At 41.9% G+C, this 11,446-nt stretch overlaps 1 protein-coding gene across 5 annotated transcripts in view; it reads left to right on the forward strand.

The window, feature by feature from the left end:
- LOC109932449 (MOB kinase activator 3B) overlaps positions 1-11,446 on the forward strand; it is a 130,392-nt gene that overhangs the window by 46,162 nt on the left and 72,784 nt on the right. For 3 of the 5 annotated variants that reach the window (XM_048594932.1, XM_048594931.1, XM_048594933.1), the window contains one exon: positions 10,854-10,963. The exons of the other annotated variants lie outside the window; for them this stretch is intronic. The gene's annotated coding sequence lies outside the window, so the exon portion shown is untranslated. The remainder of the gene's footprint in view (positions 1-10,853; positions 10,964-11,446) is intronic. 5 annotated transcript variants of the gene reach the window in all.

Raw genomic sequence — 11,446 nt, forward strand, 5'->3', positions numbered from 1 at the left:
ACCTTGCCCTATCCCTGTATCTCTGCACATTTCCCAAGGCTAATCCACCTAACCTACACATCCCTGTATACTATGGGCAATTTAGCATGGCCAATCCACCTAATCCCCACTGCACTGTGGGAGCACCAGAGGAAACATACGCAGGCATGAAGAGAATGTGCAAACTCCACACTGTTACCCAAGGGTGAAATTAAACCTGGGTCCCTGAGGCAGCAGTGTTAACCATTGAGCCACCGAGCTGCCCCAGACTTCCTGAACCACTGTAGTCCTCATGCTGTAGATTGATCCACAGTGCTGTTAGGGAGGGAATTCCAGGGTTTTGGCACAGCAACATTGATGGAACGGCAATATATTTCCAAGTCTGGATGGTGAGTGGCTTGGAGGGGAACTTGCAGGTAGTGATAATCCCATGTATCTGTTGCCCTTGTCCTTCTAAATGGAAGTGGTCAAGGGTTTGGAAGATGCTGTCTGAGGATCATGGGTGAGTTTCTTCAGTGCATCTTGTAAACAGTACATACTGCAGCTACTGAGCAAAAGCGGTGGAGGGAGTGGATGTTTGTAGAATGTAGTTGTCAATTACGTGGGCTGCTTTGTCCTGGAAGGTGTTAAGCTTCTTAAGTGTTGTTGGAGCTGCACCATCCAGGCATTTGGGGAGTATTCCATGATACTTCTTACTTGTGTCTTGTAGATAGTAAACAAGTTTTGGGAAGTAAGGAGGTGAGTTACTTGCTGCAGTATTCCCAACCTCTGATCTGCTCTTGTAACCTCTGTTTATCTGGCAAGCCCAATTGAGTTTCTGATCAATGGTAACCCCAAAGATGTTGATATTGGGGGATTCAGTGATGGTAACACCATTGAATGTTAAGGGGTGGTGGTTAGATTGTTTCTTATTGGAGATGGTCATTGCTTGGCATTTGTGTGATGCAAATGTTACTTGTCACCTGTCAGCCAAAGCCTGGATATTTTACAGATCTTGCTGTATTCGACTATGGACTGCTTCAGTATCTGAGGAGCTGCGAATTGTGGAGAGCACTGTACAATCATCTGTGAACTTCCCCACTTCTGACCTCATGACGGAGGGAAGGTCATTGATGAGAGATAGTAGGAACTGCAGATGCTGGAGAATCTGAGACAACAAGGTGCAGGGCTGGATGAACACAGCAGGCCAAGCAGCATCATAGGAGCAGAGAGGCTGATGTTTCGGGCCTAGACCCTTCATCAGAAAAGGGGGAGGGGAAGGGGGTTTTGAAATAAATAGGGAGAGAGTGGGAGGCGGATAGAAGAGGGATAGAGGAGAGGATAGGTGGAGAGGAAACAAACAGGTCGAAGAGGCGGGGATGGAGCCAGTAAAGGTGAGTGTAGGTAGGGAGTTAGTAAGGGGATAGGTCAATCCAGGGAGGACGGACAGGTCAAGGGGGCGGGATGAGGTTGGTCGGTAGGAGATGGAGGTGCGGCTTGAGGTGGGAGGAGGGGATAGGTGGGAGGAACAACAGGTTAGGGAGGCAGGGACGAGCTGGACTGGTTTTGGGATGCGGTAGGGGAAGGGGAGATTTTGAAACTTGTGAAATCCACATTGATACCATTGGGCTGCAGAGTTCCCAAGCGGAATATGAGTTGCTATTCCTGCAACCTTTGGGTGGCATCGTTGTGGCACTGCAGGAGGCCCAGGATGGACATGTCGTCTGAGGAATGGGAGGGGGGAGTTGAAATGGTTCGCGACTGGGAGGTGCAGTTGTTTATTGTGAACCGAGCGTAGGTGTTCTGCAAAGCGGTCCCCGAGTCTCCGCTTGGTTTCCCCGATGTAGAGGAAGCCACACCGGGTACAGCAGATGCAGTATACCACATTGGCAGATGTGCAGGTGAACATCTGCTTGATGTGGAAAGTCTTCTTGGGGCCTGGGATGGGGGTGAGGGAGGAGGTATGGGGGCAGGTGTAGCACTTCCTGCGGTTGCAGGGAAAAGTGCCGGGTGTGGTGGAGCTGGAGGGGAGTGTGGAGCGGACAAGGGAGTCACGGAGAGAGTTGTCCCTCCGGAAAGCAGATAAGGGTGGGGAGGGAAAGATGTCTTTGGTGGTGGGGTCGGATTGCAGATGGCGGAAGTGTCGGAGGATGATGCGTTGGATCCGGAGGTTGGTGGGGTGGTACGTGAGGACGAGGGGGATTCTTTTTTGGTTCTTATTGCGTGGACGGGGTGTGAGGGATGAGGTGCGGGAGATGTGGGAGACACGGTGGAGGGCGTTCTCGACCACTGAGGGGGGGAAGTTGCGGTCCTTGAAAAACGAGGACAACTGAGATGTACGGGAGTGGAATGCCTCATCCTGGGAGCAGATGCGGCGGAGGCGAAGGAATTGGGAATAGGGGATAGCATTTTTGCAGGAAGGTGGGTGGGAGGAGGAGTATTCTAGGTAGCTGTGGGAGTCGGTGGGCTTGAAATGAATATCGGTTTCTAGGTGGTTGCCCGATATGGAGACATTGATGAAGCAGCTTAAGATGGTTGGGCCTTGAACACTACACTGAGGAAATCCTGCAAAGATGTCCTGGAGCTGAGATGACTGACCTCCAACAACCACAACCATCTTCTTATATGTGAAGTACGACTTGAGCCAGTGGTGAGTTTGTTCCTTAATACCCATTGATTCCAGTTTTGATAGGGCTCCTTGACGCCACACTCAGTTGAATGCTGCTTTGATGTCAAGCGCTGTCACTCTCACCTCACCTCCGGAATTCAACTGTTTTGTCCATGTTTGAACCAAGGCTGTAATGAGGTCAGGAACTGAGTGCTCCCGGTAAAACCCATCGCTGAGCAGGTGCTGCTTGACAGCACTGTTGATGCTGTCCTTACTGATGATCAAGAGTAGACTGATGTGGCAGTAATTGGCTGAGTTGGATTTGTCCTGCTTTTTACGTACAGGACATACCTGGGTAATTTTCCATATTGTTGGATTAGATTCCAGTGTTATAGCTGGAATGGAACACCTTTGCTAGAGGAGCAACACGTTTTGAAGCACAAGTCTTGAGCATTATTGCAGCAATGTTGTCGGCGTCCAGTCTTTGCATTATCCAGTGCTCCCAACTATTACTTGATATCATGAGAAGTGAATCAAAGTATCTGAAGACTGATATCTGTGGTGCTGGGGACCACTGGAGGAGATCAAGATGGATCAAGCATTTCAAAGATCAAAAAATAAATTAAGAAATTACAAGATGCCACCTGTTTAAACTCACAAGTAAAAGAAATGTATTTTGGTGCTTGACACATTTATCACAAGAACTTAAAATACCTATTAGCAAATTAAAAGATTGACTGCAGTAATCTGCTGCTATTTTGATAATGACAGCACTCTAAATGTAAATGTGACAGTTAGTTGACAATTTGAGAGATCTTTTTTCCCTCTTGTGTTATGTTTCCAATGCTTCATCCATTTGTTTATAATTAACTGTGTAAATAAGGCCAACAAAACTGTTTTGCAGTAATTATCAAAATGGTATGCTGTGTCATTTTTGCAAGGGTTTTTACACTTAGACTAAGAAAGGAAGCATGGAAATTCTCGTCAGTTCAATGATTTCCATTGATTGCAGTCATAGGGGACTCAGCAGCCCACCATCTGGAGCGTAGATTTTCGTGCCTGTTTGGACTTCTGAGGTCGTTGTCAATTTCAGTCAAGCAATATTGGCAAGTGGTGACAGTTTCACAATTACTCCTATTACATAAGCTGCGTCATTGTAGTAAGTGCTTACACAATAATGCTCATAGTCTGGATGATCTTTATCCCTTATAAATGAATCATTTGTGAACAAAGGAAAAAGGAGCAGAAGTATCCATTTGGCCCCTTGAGCCTTTTCCATCATTCAGTTAGATAATGATCTGTTTTCTTAAATTCCACTTTCCCATGTATCCTTGAAAAATCCTTGATTTCCTTGTCTAACAATAATCTGCATCCCTTCTAATGGGCAAGAAACAGTGAGTGGTATCAGGGATTCTTTTTCAGGTTGGCACCTATAACCAATGAAGTTCTACAGTTCACTGCTGGGACCATAAATGTTTACAATGTATATTAATGACTTGGACAAAGGAAGCAAATGTGCTATAGCCAAATTTGCAGATGACACAAAAGTAAGCAAGTTGCGAGAGGGAAACAATTACACAGATGTATTTATAGGTTAAGTAAGTGGACCAGCAGTTGACAAATGGAGAAAAGCCACGGAAAGCTGCAACACAAAAGGACTTGAGGGTACTTGTGCACAAAACAATGTAAGCTAACGCTGACATCTTGGTGTTGTCCCAGTACTCTTGTTGTTAGTTTCCTTCCTGTTTGTCCGATGTAGTGTTGTCCCACGTACAAGAGTACATGAACACCAACTGGCTACAAAAAGACACGATCAATACTCGCTCATCTCAATCCACATGGACAAGGAGAACCACAACTTCGACTGGGACACCACCAAAATCCTGGCACAGGCTAGGCAGAGACAAGCACGAGAATTCCTGAAAATTGGCGCTCCACAAAGCATGCTATTAATAAACACATTGAACTCGACCCCATATACATTCCACTACGGAGGAAACCCGGAAGTGAGGCAAACCATCGCAATGGACCCCAGAGTTTAAAAACCAGGTGGGAAAACACACCGACACTTCATCAGAGGCTGCACTGAGAATGTTACCAAGCACGGTAACGAAACGTCAGCGGAACAACAAACCAGCTCGGCGAGCCAACCAACCTCAACACCCACAACCCGAGCTACAGATCTACTCCAAAACCTTAGAGTAGGGAAGTCTTACTGCAACTGTACAAGGTGCTGGTGAGACCACATCTGGAGTACTGTCAGTGGATTTGGTTCCCTTATTTGAGGAAAGATATCATTTCATTGGAGGCAGTTCGGAGAAAGCTCACTAAGGTGATTCCTGATATGGGGAGATTATCTTATAAGCAAAGGCTAAACAGGTTGGGACTCTGCTCACGAAGTTTAGAAGAATGAGAGATAGCCTCATTGGAACAATAGGATTTTTAAGGGGCTTGACAGGGTAAATGCTGAGAGGCTGGTTTTCCTCATGGGAGAATCTAGGACCAGAGAGCATTATCTTAGAATAAAGGCGTGCCAATTTAAGACTGAGATGAGGATGAATTTCTTCTCTCAGAAGGTTGTGAGTCTTTGAAACTCCTTACCACAGGGAACTGTATGTATATTTAAGGCTGAGATAGATAGATTCTGGAACAGTAGGAGAATCAAAGATTACAGAGAAAAGGCAGGAAAGTGGACGTGAGGAATATCAGATCATGATCCTATTGAACAGCGAAGGAGGCTTGAGGGGCCAAATGGCCTATCCCTGCTCCAGTGTCTTGTGGTCTTATGGCTATCTGACCTCCCAACACCAGCATTTTATATTGGCTGGCACTGTGCCAGTTTACAGTGTATTTTTTTGCATTGTCAGGATTGTTATTATTCCAACACGTTTTGGAGTTCAAAATTAAAAGGAAAGAAAAGCAGAAACAAAATTATGCAAAAGTTGGCATAGCATCATATCTGCTGAAGTCACCTGATTGCAGTGGACAGCACAGGAAGAAAAACAGATGTGATGATCACTAAATATTGCATGGCCAATTTGTAGTGTAATTATGAATACATTGAAATCTCTAAATTGGGAGTGTCCCGTATGCAGATATGCTGGAGTAGTCCAGTGTACATGAAATCTCTCTCCGTGTGAACTGTGATATGTCCACAATTGCAGTAACAATTGGAGCCAACAGTAACTGAGTTTTCCGAAATGTTGTTTTAAAAACTCCGCATTGGACAGGGTATTTAAGATACAAAATACTCAAACAACTGAACCTTTTATCAAATGAGTTACAGCTTGATTTTGTACAATTTGCGCTGAATTGTGCACCCATCTGGGACTTTAGGAAGCTTGGACACCAACAGTCAAACCTGATTTATTTCTGACGAAGGGTCTTGGCCCGAAACGTCAGCCTTCCTGCTCCTATGATGCTGCTTGGCCTGCTGTGTTCATCCAGCTCTACACCTTGTTTTCTGCGCACAGTAGGAAGTTTAGGAAATGTGAAGAAAACAAGTATTACAAGCTCTTTCTCTCCATGGCAACAGCATTCATAGTGCACATATTTTAACCAAACATTATGTATGTCAATAAATTACTCCAACAAATCAATTGCCAGAGATTGAAATTTAGCATCAGCACAGATCAGAAATTGGAAGGTTGTCTTGTTTAATGTGGCAGAATATAGTACCACTTACACTTTAGCTATATGATACTATGTAAGGTTCTTTAATTTGTTTACTGAACTGGGAGTAGGATAGAGATCAAATTCTGATCTTGTCAACAACATCCAGATCTCCTGAACAAATATAAAACAAAACCAACTGAACATTTATTCATGTCTTCAATACAGCTATAGAAACCATGTGAAGGCTTAAAATATTTTGATCTTGTATACTTGAACTTGTAAAGATGTTAAGAGGAAGGTACTTTGCAGGGAAGTTGTCGTATAGATTTGGAGCAGTAGGTGAAGAGAGGAAACAGACTTCTTGCTTTTGTCATGGAAACAAACTGTTAATGTAAAATCATTTGCAATCACAGGTTGACCATTGATTAGTCAGCATCTGAACTGTAACTTCTACATAATGTACTGGAATAGGCTAAAATCAATATGAAGGTCCAACACCGCATCAATCTGCAAGCACCACCTTTGGACGCCCTAGGATGAGAGACTTTGATGTCTGTAATATCTGTGCTGATAAGAAGATCCTCATGCGTAAGGCAGTTGATCTTCCAGCTTTTCTGGATGGCTCAGAAACTTGGACTACATATAGATGTCATCTCAAGTACCTGGAGAAGAACAATCAATGCTGTTTGAGACAAATTCTCCACTTCAGCTGGGAGGATAGACGTACTTACATCAGCATCCTTGAAGAAGCCAATAGCACAAGCATCAAGGCCATGATCATCTAAAACCAACTCTGCTATGCTGACCATGTGCTTCGAATGCTTGAGTTCTGACTGCCAAACCAAATCTTCTTTGACTAGCTCAAAGAAGGCACTTGAATGAGAGGGGGTCGAAGGAAGCCCTTCAAAGACTCCCTTAAGGCTTAAGAAATGCAACTTAGATGTCAACACCTGGGAAGCTCTTGCTTAAAAATAAATCTGACATGGAGGAACCACGTGTGGTCAGAGATGTGGCTCTAGGATCAGACACATCAGCCATACAAGGGCCCACAGAACCCATGATCAGTGACACAATTTCCCATGTGGACAATCATATGCATTAGTGTCAGAGGGACAATATTATGGGAACATGGCACTGTCAGAGGTGTATTCTTCTGGGCAAGACATTAAATTGGCTTTGTCTATCCGCTCAGATGGTTATGAAAGATCCCACTGCATTATTTCAGAGTGCAGGCGAATTATCCCCATATCCTAGCCAATATTTATCACTCAAATCAAAATCAGCAAAAACAAATTACCTGATTATTATTGTTGGAACTTTATATGCTCAAACTTTCTACTGCATTTCCTACATTACAACAATGACTGCACTTTAGAAGAACTTAATTGGCTGTAAAATACTTTAGGACATTATGAGATGTGCTATATAAATGCAAGCCTTTCATTTCTTTGTTGAATTATCCCATTCTTTTGAATGGGACCATTTTGACAAAATTGAATCTGGGTTAAGTGGATGGACCATTACTGTTGCGTCTGAAGTTTTAGTCGAGGATCTATGTTTCACAAATCAATTCATGCAGTTTTTAGGATGCACTGTGCCCTGTGTCTGCAACATATGGTTGTGAACTCGGTATCAGCTCAATTTAATCTTAAAACACAAAACGTGAACATGACTCACTTTCAGATGCTTTTTCTGAGAAAAGATAGGATACAAATTCTGAAAGATATTATCCAGACCAAGGAAGAAATAAAGGACTTACTCCTGACTACACTACTCTCGATACCACCTATCTTTGTGTCTTCAGAAGTCTCAGTTAAGTGTTCTCTATTGGGTTAGCTAATGCATTAATAAACAGAGTGAATGGTTGAGACTGCAGAAAGCTCCTTGTGGAATAGGTAAGTCACTTACATCCAATTTGATTACATACACATTGTCCCTACTTTCTTCTACCACCTAACCATTCTCCTAAGGTGATCGATAATTAGCTTTCAATTCTATAAGTTTTCATTTAGTTAGCCATCTCTCTGAGGAGAACAAACAATTATTTATATATGTAAAGTATTTCTCATGTAATAAATGTTCCAAGATACTTCAGTGGAGGGCTCCAAATTAAGAGAATTACATTAAATAACATTGAAGGAGGTATTAAGTAATATCGAAAGTTTGGTCAAAAATGTAGGCTTTAAGTAGTATCTTAAAGGAGGAAAGTGTGGTCATGAAGTGGAGAATAACAGATAGACCTCATCAAATACCTTCTGGAACTCTATATATGTTAGATTCCCCTCTTTACTAGCTTAGTTACATCCTGTAAATATCTCATGCAGTTTTTTAGATATGACCTACCCTGTACAAATCAACGTTGACTCACTCCAATCAGGTCATATTTCTTTCAATGCTCAGTTACTTTATCTTCACTTATAAATTCCAATAAGCTCCCCATAACAGATTGCACACAAGCAGGTTTATAATTTCCGGATTTCTTTCTCTCACTTTTTTAAAATAATGAAATTATATTTGTTTTGAACAAACATTTTGGATGGAATCTTCTCCGGCTCTAAAAACATGAACACTGTAAGAAAGTTGGGAGAATCATGTGAGGTCAGCGGTGAGGAGCTTTATATCAGCCACAATCGAATGGCAGAGTAGACTCAATCAATCAAATCGCCTAATTCTGCTTCTATATCTTATGACCTTGAGGTCATGACATTGAGAGCAAAACGTCCCCTCTTCCAATCAAGCGTTTAACGGCAAATGAGATTCTCACTAGTGAGCAGTAAAGGACTTATTTGCATGTATTAGTATGTATTAATTATTGTGTCATCCCACCTCATTGATGTGCAGTTTCTCATTCTTCCACCCATGGCACAGAAACTAGTTGATGACAATTCCCAATGTGAAAATTAGAGTAATAACCTGCCAACTCCAGCTCGCTACTTGTTCCTCTGTCAGTCACCAGCATTGCAGGGCATGTTCTTTGCCAGAAACCACATACAGCCCACTTTCCCCTCTCTTGTCGACCTGGAGCTTCAAGACTCCAAGCCTCATTGGCAAAGCCGGGAGCCAATTTTTCTCTATTTGGCAATTGACGGGCTTTTTTCAGGGCATTTGTGGACTTCTAGCACTTGACCAGGTTAACAGCCAGGCTTTAAAGATAGCACTGGTGCCAGGAATCCCAGGACATCCCACCAATGGAAAAATATAAGTGGAGCGCCATAGGGACATGGAACATAAATAATGAGGTGAGTTTGGGATGACAGCGTGAAAAACCTGCTAGGATTCATGGAGAGAAAGCCTCTATGAAACTCACCATGCATGACTCTTAGCCAATTTCTGCTAAGATTCAGCCTTTGTTTTGAAGTGTAGTCACCACTGCAATTTATGTTCAGCAAGTTGCCATGCGCAATAATGGCATAAAAAACTGTTAATCTACTTTAGTAACATTGATTGGCCATCTCAACTGGAGATGACTGCCCTGTTCTGCTTTGAATAGTTCCATGAGAATTTTTACATCCACCTGAGAGTTTTTCGAGGCTTCAGTTTAACATCTCTTCAATGGGTGTTATAGCTGACAGTGACGCACTTCCTCAGTACTGTATTTAGATGTCATCTTAAATTATTTGTTCAAATTTATGAAAACAATTGTTTTCTAACAACTATGCTGTACAATGAGTCAAGGCTGCATCATTTGACCACCTCTTTTCCAACTATCCCCTTTACCAATTTCTCCATTGGGATCAGCTAACTTAGCAGAAATCAGAGATCAGATTAATTACTTGCCTTATCCATATGTCACTCTACTGCCCCATATGGTACGGACCCCAAAGGAGCAGTCATAGGGGACCAAGTAAGATGGAATCTGTTTATTGTTTATGACTTAATTTCACAAATGTGCAGAATTCTGTTACCTTAAAGTTAGCAATGCTGTTGAAATAGCAGGGATGCATTTTTCAGCTGAATGTGTTAATTGTTTGTATATTCCACAGCAATTGTTTATTCTGAAAATAGGAGTCAAATCTTTCATAGCTTTCCCAAGCCATTTGGCTTCCATTTGCTACCACAGGCACTAAAGGCTTCCAAGGTTGATGACATAAAACAGCCTTTGGAGCAGATTGAAACCTCTGAGGGTGGCACAGGGAAATAAGGGAAAGAGATAAATGTGTATTGAGCTGAAGGAAAAGAGATTGAACTAGCTGTATTCTATTATCTTAGCTAATGCTTTGCAACAGAGAGCACAAGATCAATGCTTGATTGTAAATAGAGGCTGATACGATTAAATAAAAAAAGTAATCCCATAAAACATTAAACCACAATTAAGTAACTTAATTGACAAAGCAGTGAGGATAAGCTATTCGATATATGTCAGGTTCCTTAAGTTTATTTTGTTTTTACTATTTACCTGTATTCGAGAAACTAATTTTTTGCATGTGCTCTAAGTAAAGATGTTTAAGCAATGCATATTAATGGACATGTTTATTTGTGCTGATAGTAAAGTTTCTGGCCCCTAATATTAACTCGTCCAGCTGAAACCCTTCTCAGCTATTTGAACAGCTATACTATTAACCCAAAGCTAACAGAACTTCCACATCATTGTGCATGTCTGCTATAAAACATTGATGTATTGGATACTTAAAACTAAAAGATCAATATTTGTTTCCTGGTTCTTCACCAACAGGACTGATACAAAGAAAATCCTGTCCCGAGAAAGGAAAAATAGCAAGCAGTAAGATTGATATATGCTTATGAATGGCAGTAAAAGAAGACTGAAAATAGGTGGATGATAAGGTGAGATAATTTTTGGCAACCGAATTAGGGGATTTTTATAGCTCAAGGAGTACACAATGTTCCTTTTCCTTTTATGCAAGACTGAAGCCTGATGCTAGTCATTTATATCCCATACTAAATATTAATGTACTCCAAACTCACTTTGACAGATTTAATAACAGGCCTCACTGTTTAAGTGCTTTTATCCTTAGTGCACCTCTCCAAGCAGTAAATCGGTAATTAGTGAAATAAAAATCATCACAGAATACTTCTATTACTGGACTAGTAATCCAGAAGCCTGGGCTAACAATCCGAGCATAAATTATTCAAATCACAGCACAGCAGATGGGGAATTTGAATTCAGTGAATTAAACAAATCTGGAGATAAAGGCTAGCCTGAATAATAGTAACCCTGAGACAATGGAATTTGTTGTAGGAATCCCACTGGTTCACTAATACCCTTTAGAAAAGAGATAGTAGGAACTGCAGATGCTGGAGAATCCG

This window comes from Rhincodon typus, chromosome 3 (assembly GCF_021869965.1).
Source record: "Rhincodon typus isolate 14 chromosome 3, sRhiTyp1.1, whole genome shotgun sequence".
Lineage (NCBI taxonomy): Eukaryota > Metazoa > Chordata > Chondrichthyes > Orectolobiformes > Rhincodontidae > Rhincodon > Rhincodon typus.